At 37.1% G+C, this 11,213-nt stretch overlaps 1 pseudogene; it reads left to right on the top strand.

Annotated features, from left to right (window-relative positions):
- The first annotated feature begins 7,461 nt into the window (after positions 1 to 7,461).
- LOC149265088 (uncharacterized) lies at positions 7,462 to 9,820 on the top strand (annotated as a pseudogene).
- Positions 9,821 to 11,213: the final 1,393 nt, after the last annotated feature.

Here is an 11,213-nt window from a genome sequence, read left to right as displayed (position 1 = left end):
ATGTTTGGTTCTCCAACAAAATAAGGTTCAAATAATTAAGACCCCAGGTCTATTACAACCTTTATCCATTCCAAGTCAACATTGGGAGGAGGTTTCAAAGGATTTTATCACAAGTTTACCCAAGTCCGAAGGAAAGAGTGTCATCGTGGTGGTAGTTGATAGACTTACCAAGTATGCACACTTTTGTGCATTATTTCCTCCCTTTAAATCCAGTACAGTTGCTACTTCATTTATGGAAACAATTCAAAACCTACATGGAAACCCAAAGATTATTGTAAGTGACAAAGATCCCATTTTCACTGGAAATTTTACGACAAAATTATTTTCTTGTCCGGATACTGAGTTGGCTCATAGCTCATCATATCATCCTCAATCTGATGGGAAAACAGAGATAGTGAACAAATTTTTGGAAGGATATCTTCGTTTCTTTGTATCTGATAAACAGACACAATGGGTTAAATGGTTGCCTCTGGTTGAATGGTGGTATAACACTTCCTTCCATAATGCAGCAAAAATGACCCCATTTATGGCACTTTATGGATATCATCCACCGTCCATCGCATCATATTTAAGAGAAAATTCTAAGGTTCAAGCAGTGGAAGATCACATTGAGCATCAACAACAAGTTCTTCAACTCTTAAAGGATAACCTCACTTTGGCACATAATAGAATGAAACAACAGGTAGATCAACATTGCAGCGAAATAATTTTTGATGTAGGTGACTAGGTATTTCTACGGCTACAACCATACAAACAAATGTCCCTCAAGCAAGCTAAGAAGGATAATAAATTATCACCAAATTATTATGGTTCGTACAAGGTGTTGCAAAAGATTGGTATTATGGCATACAATTTGGAGCTTACTACAGCTTCCTGAGTGCACCTAGTTTTCCATGTTTCATGTTTAAAGAAGGCTATAAGTGACAAGCTCCCAGTTCAAACAATATTTCTAGAACTTGACGAGGAAGGAAAAATCATATTGGAACCTGAAGAAGTCACAGAAACATGGAATCGACAGCTACGAAATCGAACAACTACAGAGTATCTCATCAAGTGGAAGAACTTACCCGCTAAAGATTCCACATGGGAGGATGAGAATTTTATATAGAATTATCCAAAACTACTCAAGCATTGAGGAGAACACTTTTCTGAAGGAGAGGGGAATGTTAGGCCCCTATAATACTAGTGTATTCCCTTATCATTATTGTCATTGCAGCCCCTTATTGTTATTTTTGTGCCCATGTTGTCCCCATATTGTTATTATTCTGCCCCATAGAAGCCCACTATTGTTATTGTTGTGCCCTTACATTATTATTGTTATGTCAGCTTGAATATATTGTGACCCCTTAGACTCCTATATATAGAAAGGAGGTCTTGTCATTTATATCATCCAATAATTGTTCATTTGTGTAATGTAAAGGTGGTTTCCCCCTCGAAGAGGCTGATTTTGAAGTCGTTGATCTATCTTTTCTTCTATTTTGTGAGTTGGTTGCATAACACTTTCATAGGAATTTTTCTTGAGGATTAATATTTTGACTCTTACAACTTCACATACCCATTTATGAAAACCTTTTGAAATCACTTTAATTTTTTAATGTTTTCTTTTAGGGTTTCCAAATGCCCATCCATGAGCAAGCCATATCAGATTTCATATCCACATGAAATTGTTTGTCTTTGAGATTTCATATCTAGATGAAATCACTCTTTATTAACTTAATTAGTTTATAGGCAATGAATTTTAGTTTACAATTGAAAATTGAAAATTAGTTTGAAAGAAAAAAACTTTAGTTTACCAGTAACAAATTGTAAATTAGTTAACAAACAACAAACTTATCACAAAAATTTAAGGGGGAGGATAACAATAGACACTTTAACCATTCATACTAAATTTATTTTAACAATTCTCAACCAAAGACCAAAGGAATTCCCATTTCTTCACCATATCCTCCCTCATGTATTATGCAACTTTTTAATAGGTGAAGTTTCAAAGATCATAAAAACCATGACTTTTTTCTGGAGAAAAAAAGGAACATTTTCATTAAGGAAAAAACATTTTACATAGACATAGATCCTGAGTAGTGCTAGATTGGTATCATTGATCTATCCAAGCCGAATTTTTCCATAGCTAACCAATATTACCATCCTATGGCTACAAATGAAAACAAAGCAGAAATACATAATGATAACAAAAGGAAAAATGTCTAAGGCGTATTACAAAATGTCTCAAGCACAGGGAGGAGATAGATACCATAGAATGATTCCAGAAACATGACAGAATGCCTATATATATAAAATGGAAACCATAAAAAATAAGGAACGCTTAAAGAATCTCAAAAGTACCCATAATTTGGATGGTCCCCTCAACAATCAATTCAAAACACATCAACCCTGGTAGAAGAGACAAAGCATGCTTAGAGAGTGCATGAGATTCAGTGTTCTGTTGTCTGAAAATATGCTAGAAGGAAATCACAGAGAAGAGAAGGGAGGGGACTTGTAAGGCATTCTATTCTTTGATCCATCTGATCATTGAGATGGAGTCCCAACAACCATAATACTGTCAACACTAAGCCACTTAGCCACTTGTGAGGCACCCCATAAGGCTAACATTTCTACCCTACAATTGTCCAAAACCGCCAAACCACCTGAAGCGATAAGACATTTCAGAGTTAATGTGTAGAAAGACTCCACAACCACAATGCTCACCAGCTGAAGCCCCATTGAAGAAGAAAATCTGGAAAGTGTTGGACAAATGAAAAATGAGATTATCTTGGAGGATTCCTTGGGGCACCAATAACCAATTTCTTGAAAATGTGCAACAATGTGAAGAGATGACAACTTGGCATCAAGAGAAATATTTTCGAGGATGAACTAATTCTGAGAGCCCCATATGCCCCAAAAAACATAAATAGGAACAACTTGGAATGCTTTTGATTGTCTTTCCCATGAACAAATCCAAGCAGTAATGGAGGACCTGTCACCATTAACTTGGTTCCCCAAGAGAAAGGGCACCTTCTCCCATATGTCTAGAGCAAAGGGGAAAATAATGAAAAGATGTAAGCAATCTTCCCAATAAGATTGCAGAGTGAGCATCTGCCAGGTCCCCCAAAACCATTGTTCAAGAGAGTATCCTAGGTTAATATACGATTGTGCAAGATTAACCATGAGAAACATAAAATATTGAGAGGGGCTTCCCAGGTCCACAAGTGAGCAGAGAGATCGACACAAGGGAGAGATTTAGTATAAAGAGTGATGTGTTCGTAGGCTTCAAAGGCCACAATCCTTCCATCGAATAAATGACCACCCCAAACTAGTCTATTTGGATAAAGGGACAATGTGATTCCTGCTTCTAAGAGATTTCCATGATATGCTTCACACTCTGCCTCCAGATAGGCTACGATCCCAATATCCCAAGCATGAGGCCAATTGGGGAATGACAGAGGTAATTGGGGACCCGTCCTAATGTTGGCTAAGTTGAAAAATCCCTATTGATTGAGAGCGCGAATGATAGGGGTCGAGAGGAAGTGACTTCCTAGCATACCTTTGATTATGTCCAACCCCATGTGGACCTTTTGTCCATCACCAACAACCCAATGGATATTACTGCTAAGCCATGGATTGCAATCGGAAGCATTCTCCACGTTGTTGATATACATGTTTTCGATGGTACTCCCTCACGGATCCACTCCTCCAATCCATGATGGGATGTGTTTCGCTGTCATAATTCTTTTCCAAAGCAATTTTCTCCAAAGATTCACCACAGGTTGGTAGCCAAGAGGGCTAGATTAAAACTTTTGAAATTCAGAATGCCCCAACCACCTTTCTTTACTGATTTGGAGATTAAATTTAAACCAACAAGGGGGATCCTTCTTTTAGAGCCGACTCGAACCATAGGAAATTGTCCACAATGGATTTAATTTTCTTAATTATAGATTGAGGAATGTGGAAAATATGCATCGAATATACTGGGATGCCTTGGAAAACTATTTGAATCATGATAACCATGCCTCTGATTGTTAACCATCTATGGTCCCAATGGTATAACATCTTCTCAAATTTATCTACAAGCCAATCCCAATCTGAAGACTTGTAATTTGAGGGCTTCAAATGACAACCCAAGTATTTGAAGCCATTTGACAATGAACATATCTTTACCTCAAACATAGATGCAATCCCTTTTAGCTCCACCAAGTCTACATCACCATAAATATGTTCAATTTTATCTTCGTTAATTCTTAGTCTGGAATCTTTGTTGAATTTCTGAAAAATCTTGTGGAATGCCTCCCATTCTAAAATTTGTGCAACCCCTTCACATAGAATGCCATCGACGAACAATAAATGTGATAGATGAAAATTTCTAGAAATCCCACAACCTTTAATGGCACCAACCTCCTTCGTGGCATTGATCCCTCTGTTAAATGCATCCATTACTAGAATAAATAACAATGGAGACAATGCACACCCATGTCTCAAACCTCTGTTGATTTTGAAGAAATTAATGGGCTTCCCATTGATGAGAACCACCATGGATGTTGATGTGATGCATGCCATTATCCATTGTGCGTGCCCATGTTTGAAACTGATTCTGTATAGAATCATGGTGAGGAACTCCTAATCTACACAATTGAATGCCCGATTGAGATCGATTTTCATAAAGCATGATTTTTGTTTCCTTGTTTTGATTGAGTGATTGTCTTCTTGAGCAATGGCCACTGCATCCTGGATTCTCCTATTGGAAAAGAAACCAAACTATTCTGATGAAATATGTGGGGAAATGATCTTTTTGACACTGTTAGCGATGATTTTGGACATCATTTTATAGACATAATTACATAATGAGATTGGCCTATAATATTTCAGAGGCAAAACATTAGATTTCTTAGGAATTATAGCTAGGAAGGTTGAATTGATTGCACCTGGGATTTGACCGGAAACTCTTAGTTCTTCCACCATCTTTACAAATTCTAGTCTCATTAGATCAAAGAAATGGAGAAAGAATTAGCTATGCCAGCCATCAGGCCCATGACTCTTATCCTTGGCCATCTCCTTGAGAGTTTGGAGCCACTCCTTTTCAACGATCTGATCGTCCATCATATCAATGTTCTCATTACTGACTCCGTAAAAACCATGTCTAAGATGTATGTGAACCAACAATTCAGAACAAACCATCATTTACCACAATATACACATTGTTATATAAGTTGGATATATATGACAATGGCAAGGTTATGGAGTGGGTGGATCAATTATTTCATGGTTGTGTAATGAATGTACATGTGGCATGTATGGTAATAAGAATAAGGGGATGTGAGTAGTAGTTTCATTATTAAATGTTTTTTTTTTTTGGAATTTTGCTATACAAAATTATAATTGAAGTTGTTTAAAATGTGTTTTTGGGTGTATAAATGGACTCAACGCATTGAAAAAAATTGGGATATTCAATTTTTGCAAATTACATCACTTAAAAATAAAATTCTAAGAAATTCATATTGAATATTAGTCAAAATTTCATAATTGAAACTTAGAATTGTAATAATTCCTATTGGATTTTAGTCGAAATTGAAAAAAAAATAAAAAAATTCTAATTATTCAAATACCTTTGAATGTAATGGATGTGGATGTGTGTAAGACATACATGCTTATAACAATGAGGAGAAATGAAATGAAATGATATTTTAACTAAAAATAGTCTATGGGGCCATCAGTTCCATGTTTTTGGCCTTTTGCAATTCAATGCTTATTGAAATTGATGATTAGCAATGAGGAGAAATGAAATGAAATGATATTTTAACTAAAAATAGTCTATGGGGCCATCAGTTCCATGTTTTTGGCCTTTTGCAATTCAATGCTTATTGAAATTGATGATTAGCAATGAGGAGAAATGAAATGAAATGATATTTTAACTAAAAATAGTCTATGGGACCATCAGTTCCATGTTTTTGGCCTTTTTCAATTCAATGCTTATTTAAATTGATGATGAGCTGGCCCAACTTTCCAACAATCCTCTCCTTGAAAAGATAATGCCAAGAAAATGATGCTAACATATTCTCATAACTTTCTCTGATGTCTTTGAAGGCATCACATTCCAAAATGATTTATTTTTTTTATTTCACTGCCCCATACATGCAAAAATGTACACACCAATGCTTCCCAAGCTTCTTTAGGCCTTTTCCACCGTCATGTTTCACACATAAGTTGATGCAAATTGATTCTTAACTCAGCAATAAAAGCCTTTTCCCTCCATAGAATGCTAATGGCTCAGTAACAAAAAGTCTAATGAGATGGACCATAGAATGCTAATGGCTCAGTAACAGAAAGTCTAATGAGATGGATCAGTGAATTGATGAGGAGATAGTGTTACAATGTCATAACCCAGGATGAAATGTATGAGAATATGCATGTGCGTGAGATTTTGTAATGGATGTATGTGTGGCGTGAATGCTCATAGCAATGAGAGGGTACTGTAATGGATGCATAGCAATGTGGCATTGGATTCATGATTTCATGGTGCTATACGAGAGGGTTCTGTAATGGATGCATGGCAATGTGGCGTTGGATTCATGACTTCATGGTGCTATACTTGATGTATGTGTGACATATTTGCTCATCATTTAGGATAATGAGGAAATGGATCAGGAAATTCATTGGAAGTTGGAAGGTCGTGTAGGAAGAAATGTACGAGAATGGATTTCTCTCAGAATTTATTCTCAAAACGGGGGATGGACCAGTGAATTGATATGTGGGAGAATATCAGGAGGAAATGTATGAGAAGATTGATCAGTCAATTGATCGGATAATATTGTCAAAACCATGGAGGAATGCACGGAATGGCTGTGCATGGGCGTGTACGTCCATAGCAATGAGGGGATCAGGATGTATCAATCAATTCATGGGAGGATAGCGTGAGAATGTTAAACTGCTGAGGCAACATTAGTCACTTAGTTGCAGCATTAATAACTTTGTTGTATGTGAATGCAATATTGTTTGCGAAGGGTAAAATTGTTTTACAGAACTGTCAAGACGCTTCCGTGACATTGTGAACATAAATAACCATCAAATTTGAAAAGTGGGTTTGTTTTAAAATTCCAATAAGGTGGGGATTGATGCTAAGATTGATGCCAAGATTCCCAAGAATGGTATCATAATATGGTAAATATGGGAATTGATGCTAGGATTCCGACTGTAAAATTCCTGGGATTGATGCCAAGATTGATGTGATAGATAATGTCCCTCCAAAGAGATTGCAATTTCCAAACACCAGTGTGCCCATCGCATCATGTATCCGCGTTTTGGAAATTTCTCAGTGATAGCATACCGCATAGTCCAAGAAAAGGAAATAAGGCATGCCCTTTACGGAACCTGGTGGTGGGTTACCCCACTACGCTTTAGCACCAGCATCAAATGACATACACGTATAAATGATGCTTAGGCCTAAATTTCCAACATCTCATTGCAAATCCAAAAACGATTCACTTGTTATTTCGACAACAAGAGAGTCTTCTGCATTGAGCCATCAACCGACTCTGCTGATCCACTTCACTTCCTATCATTTCAATGGGCATTCTCTCTAACGAGGGGGAGAGGAAGGATCTTAGAGCTAGCGACCATATTTACTCATGGAGGATAGGTTACACATATGCTCACCACAGTACATTTCCTCGCATTAATATGACCTTTATATTCAATATAGTTACAAAGAACTCATTATATTCCTCTGGATTTTAATGCATTTGTTTTTAATTGGATACCCTAATCGGTTCGCTGGCTTTAGTTCACTTCAACATTATCCTATATCTATAAAATTAGGTTGGAGACATTACCAGGTGTTTCCTCCAAATGTTTGAGTTATGGTTTGCTGCCAATTATCGTTATGCTTTTTATCTGCAATATTTGTCATTTCTGTTTTGGCATCTAACTGATCTAGATACAGAGTTTGATTCCGTGTAGTTTATTGTTCTCGTCTACCATAATGACTTTGCTTAGTTGTTCTGTAATAAAATGTAATTGGTTTTTACATGATTTCCCATTTAAGTTCATCTCACATCTTATGCTACTTGGGATCCTACACAGGGATTTTTGTTGGGGATGATGACGTTGTCCATTTTACAATAGGGTCGGGTCAAGAAATTGGAGCGGGGGTTAGTTTAATCAATTCATTTGCTTCTAGTTCTGTACCAAATTGACATCTGAGTTGCCTGAGACCACCTGACCACTGCGGCCTCCAATATGGAAATAGTGGAGTGATCCAGTCTTGTTTAGATTGCTTCATTGAGGGAGGAGCTGTGCATCGATTTCAGTATGGTGTTAGTAAAGCTTTATTTTTCGCACAAGTCCGCGAAGGAACATGCACGTTTGCCCAGTCGGATACCCCAGAGGAAGTCATTCACCGTGCAATGTATCTGCACAAACATGGTTTTGTAAACTTTGATCTATTTTGTAACAACTGTGAGGACTTTGCAATATACTATAGGACATGATACATTGTTCAAAGAAGGAGTTCAGGAGGAAGTGGGCAAGTAGCAGCTATGGATGGTGTTCGTTCTGCTTCTCGTCTCACCTATGAAAATGTACATATGCTTAATAGATCATTAAGGCAGGCATTGGTGGTTGGAACTTACTTTTATAAGAGATATGTAGCAGATATTGGCGTTCGTGTTGATAAAACTAAGGTGCCAGTCGAAGATTTGGCTACATTTCTTGATTCTTCAACTTGTATTGGCGTTGATAAAACTAAGGTACCAGTGGAAAATTCGTCTGTATATCTTGCTTCTTCAACTGACAGTCACATTGATAAAGCTAAGGTACGAGTGGAAGATGTGGCTGTATTTCTTGATTCTTTTACTGGTAAGAAGCTTCAAGAGTTGGGAGATTTGGCTATATCTCCCAACTCTTCAATTGGTATTAGCGTTGATAAAAGTAAGGTACCAGTAGAAGATTCGGTTGTAAACCTTGAATCAACTACTATTCGTGTTGATAAAATGAAGGCACCTGTGGCTTCTTCAACTGTCAAGAAGCTTCCAGCGGAAGATTTCGCTGCATATTCTGATTCTTCAACTGCTATTTTTGTTGATAAAAGTAAGGTACCAGTGGAAGCTAAGGCTCTATTTCTTGATTCGTCAACCGTCAAGAAACCTTCAACGGATGAAAGCTCCACATCACAAGCAATAAACAGAAAGAGAAATTCCAAGAAGCAGAAAAAGAAGCTCCGTCAACAACAGAGAAGAAACTGTGAATTAATGTACGAAGTTGAAGATGTGCCTCAATTTCCTGATTCCTCAACTAGTAAGAAGCCTCCAGCAGAAGATGTGGTCATTTCTCTTGTTTCTTCTACTACTGAGAAGCCTCCAGTGGCTGAAAATTCCTCATCTCGTGCAATAAGGAGAAACAGAAGCTCCAGAAAGCAGAAAAAGAAACTCCGTCAATAGCAAAGAAGGAACTGTCGACCAGTAGAATGCCTGAATGGTAGTGGACCCTGCATTCACCAAGGAAATTGATTTTTTTTCGTGGGAGATGAGGATTAAGTGTGTCCGTCATAATGATGATTATGACATGGCGATGGTGAAAGAAATTAAAATGTTGGCATCCTTCTATCATCTATGTATGTGCCATGAGTTTCTGTCTTATCTTGCGAGATATAGCGATGGTGTCAGGTGATAGATTTTTTTTTTAGTACGAAAAAACGCTGAATAGTATTATATATAAAAGTTCCTGTTACAGAAATATATGTAATAGAGAAAAACCTATATCTGTTTCCCGCAATGAAACAGTATATGTAAGACCGCAAAATACGAGAACTATTTACAAATACCAGAAGGTGACATATACCCACAATCAGCTATAAATAAAAACAGAGATACTTGAGCAAAATTTCAAATGATTGTTAGTTAGGTTCATGATACATACCAGGACATTTGATATTTCCTATATACTCAGCATTGAGAATTGCTGAATTTGATGCGTGACGGTCCCCACTGTGATGTTCAGATTCCATATTCTGCACTGAGAGAGTAGTTCTTTCTTTGATAATTCATCTGCGATCATATTCTTGGATCAGTTGACATGGACGATGGAGAAATCCTTTGCAGATTTCCAGATAGAGGAGATTCTATTCATCCATCTGGCTAGATTGATATTGTTTATGGAGTGTTTACCGATAACATGATCTATAATGATTTTAGAGTCTCCATAAATCCAAAGGGTTTCAATATTCAGGAAAGAACAAAATAAAAGAAGTCCATACAAATCCATGGCTTCAGCTTTATTGTTTGACCCTGCACCCACGTTTCAATATATTGCATAGTGCTGGTCCTCCAGAGTATTAATGGAAACTCCACATGCACATATTTCATCTTCTGGTGCCGCATCAAAATGTGCCATTGGATATAACAATTGAGAAAGTAAATTATCTTTTGATTTTACATTTACTTACTGAGGAATGGAGGGTAGGAGAGTGTGATATAAAGAGATGATATGATCAAAAACGTTTTTGAAACTCTCCTTACAGTCTTGAAAAATAACCTTATTTCTTTATTTTCAAATAGACCAAAACACAATAAGAGGGATTGGCTTCCATATTACTTTTTGTATACTCCACCATGCAAATGCATCTTTAATGGAAGAGTGAACGGTGTATTTGAAACCGATATATGAGGCCAGTTTCTTCCAAAGAACTTGGGAGTGATAGCAATTTAAAAAGATGTGCAGATTGAATTCTGCCTCAGATAGGCATATAAAGCAGATAGCAGGACCGTGCCAATGCCTCTTTTGCAGGTTTTCCAGGTGAGATTTTTGTTGTGATACACAAGCCATGAGAATAAAGCAATCTTGTATGGGCATCCAGACTTCCATAATGAATATGGAAAGATGTTATCGGCAAGTGTATATTGATCCTCTATTATGGAGAGATATATATCTTTTACAAGAACATTTATCTTACCACCCCTACCCCTCCAGACAATGTCGTCCTCTTCTTCAGATCTGAATATACCTCTGCTCTTCATTTTCCAGATGATTTTATTCCATTGTGATGCTAATAAACCATTAAGGCCCAAAGCATTAGCAGATTTCTAGCTAAGAATAGCACCCTGCCACTCTTCAATAGCCTGTGCCCATTAGAAAATACCTTTTTGTTGGAGAATATATAAGAGTTGAGGAAAAATAGGAGAAACTTCTTCTCTTCCCATAATAGGATCAAAACCAATTAAAACGCTATTCCC

This window comes from Pinus tabuliformis, chromosome 6, assembly GCF_031772625.1.
Source record: "Pinus tabuliformis cultivar Carrire ecotype Pingquan chromosome 6, CPIR1, whole genome shotgun sequence".
Classification (NCBI taxonomy): Eukaryota; Viridiplantae; Streptophyta; class Pinopsida; order Pinales; family Pinaceae; genus Pinus; species Pinus tabuliformis.
This window is presented reverse-complemented; position numbering and strand designations above follow the sequence as displayed.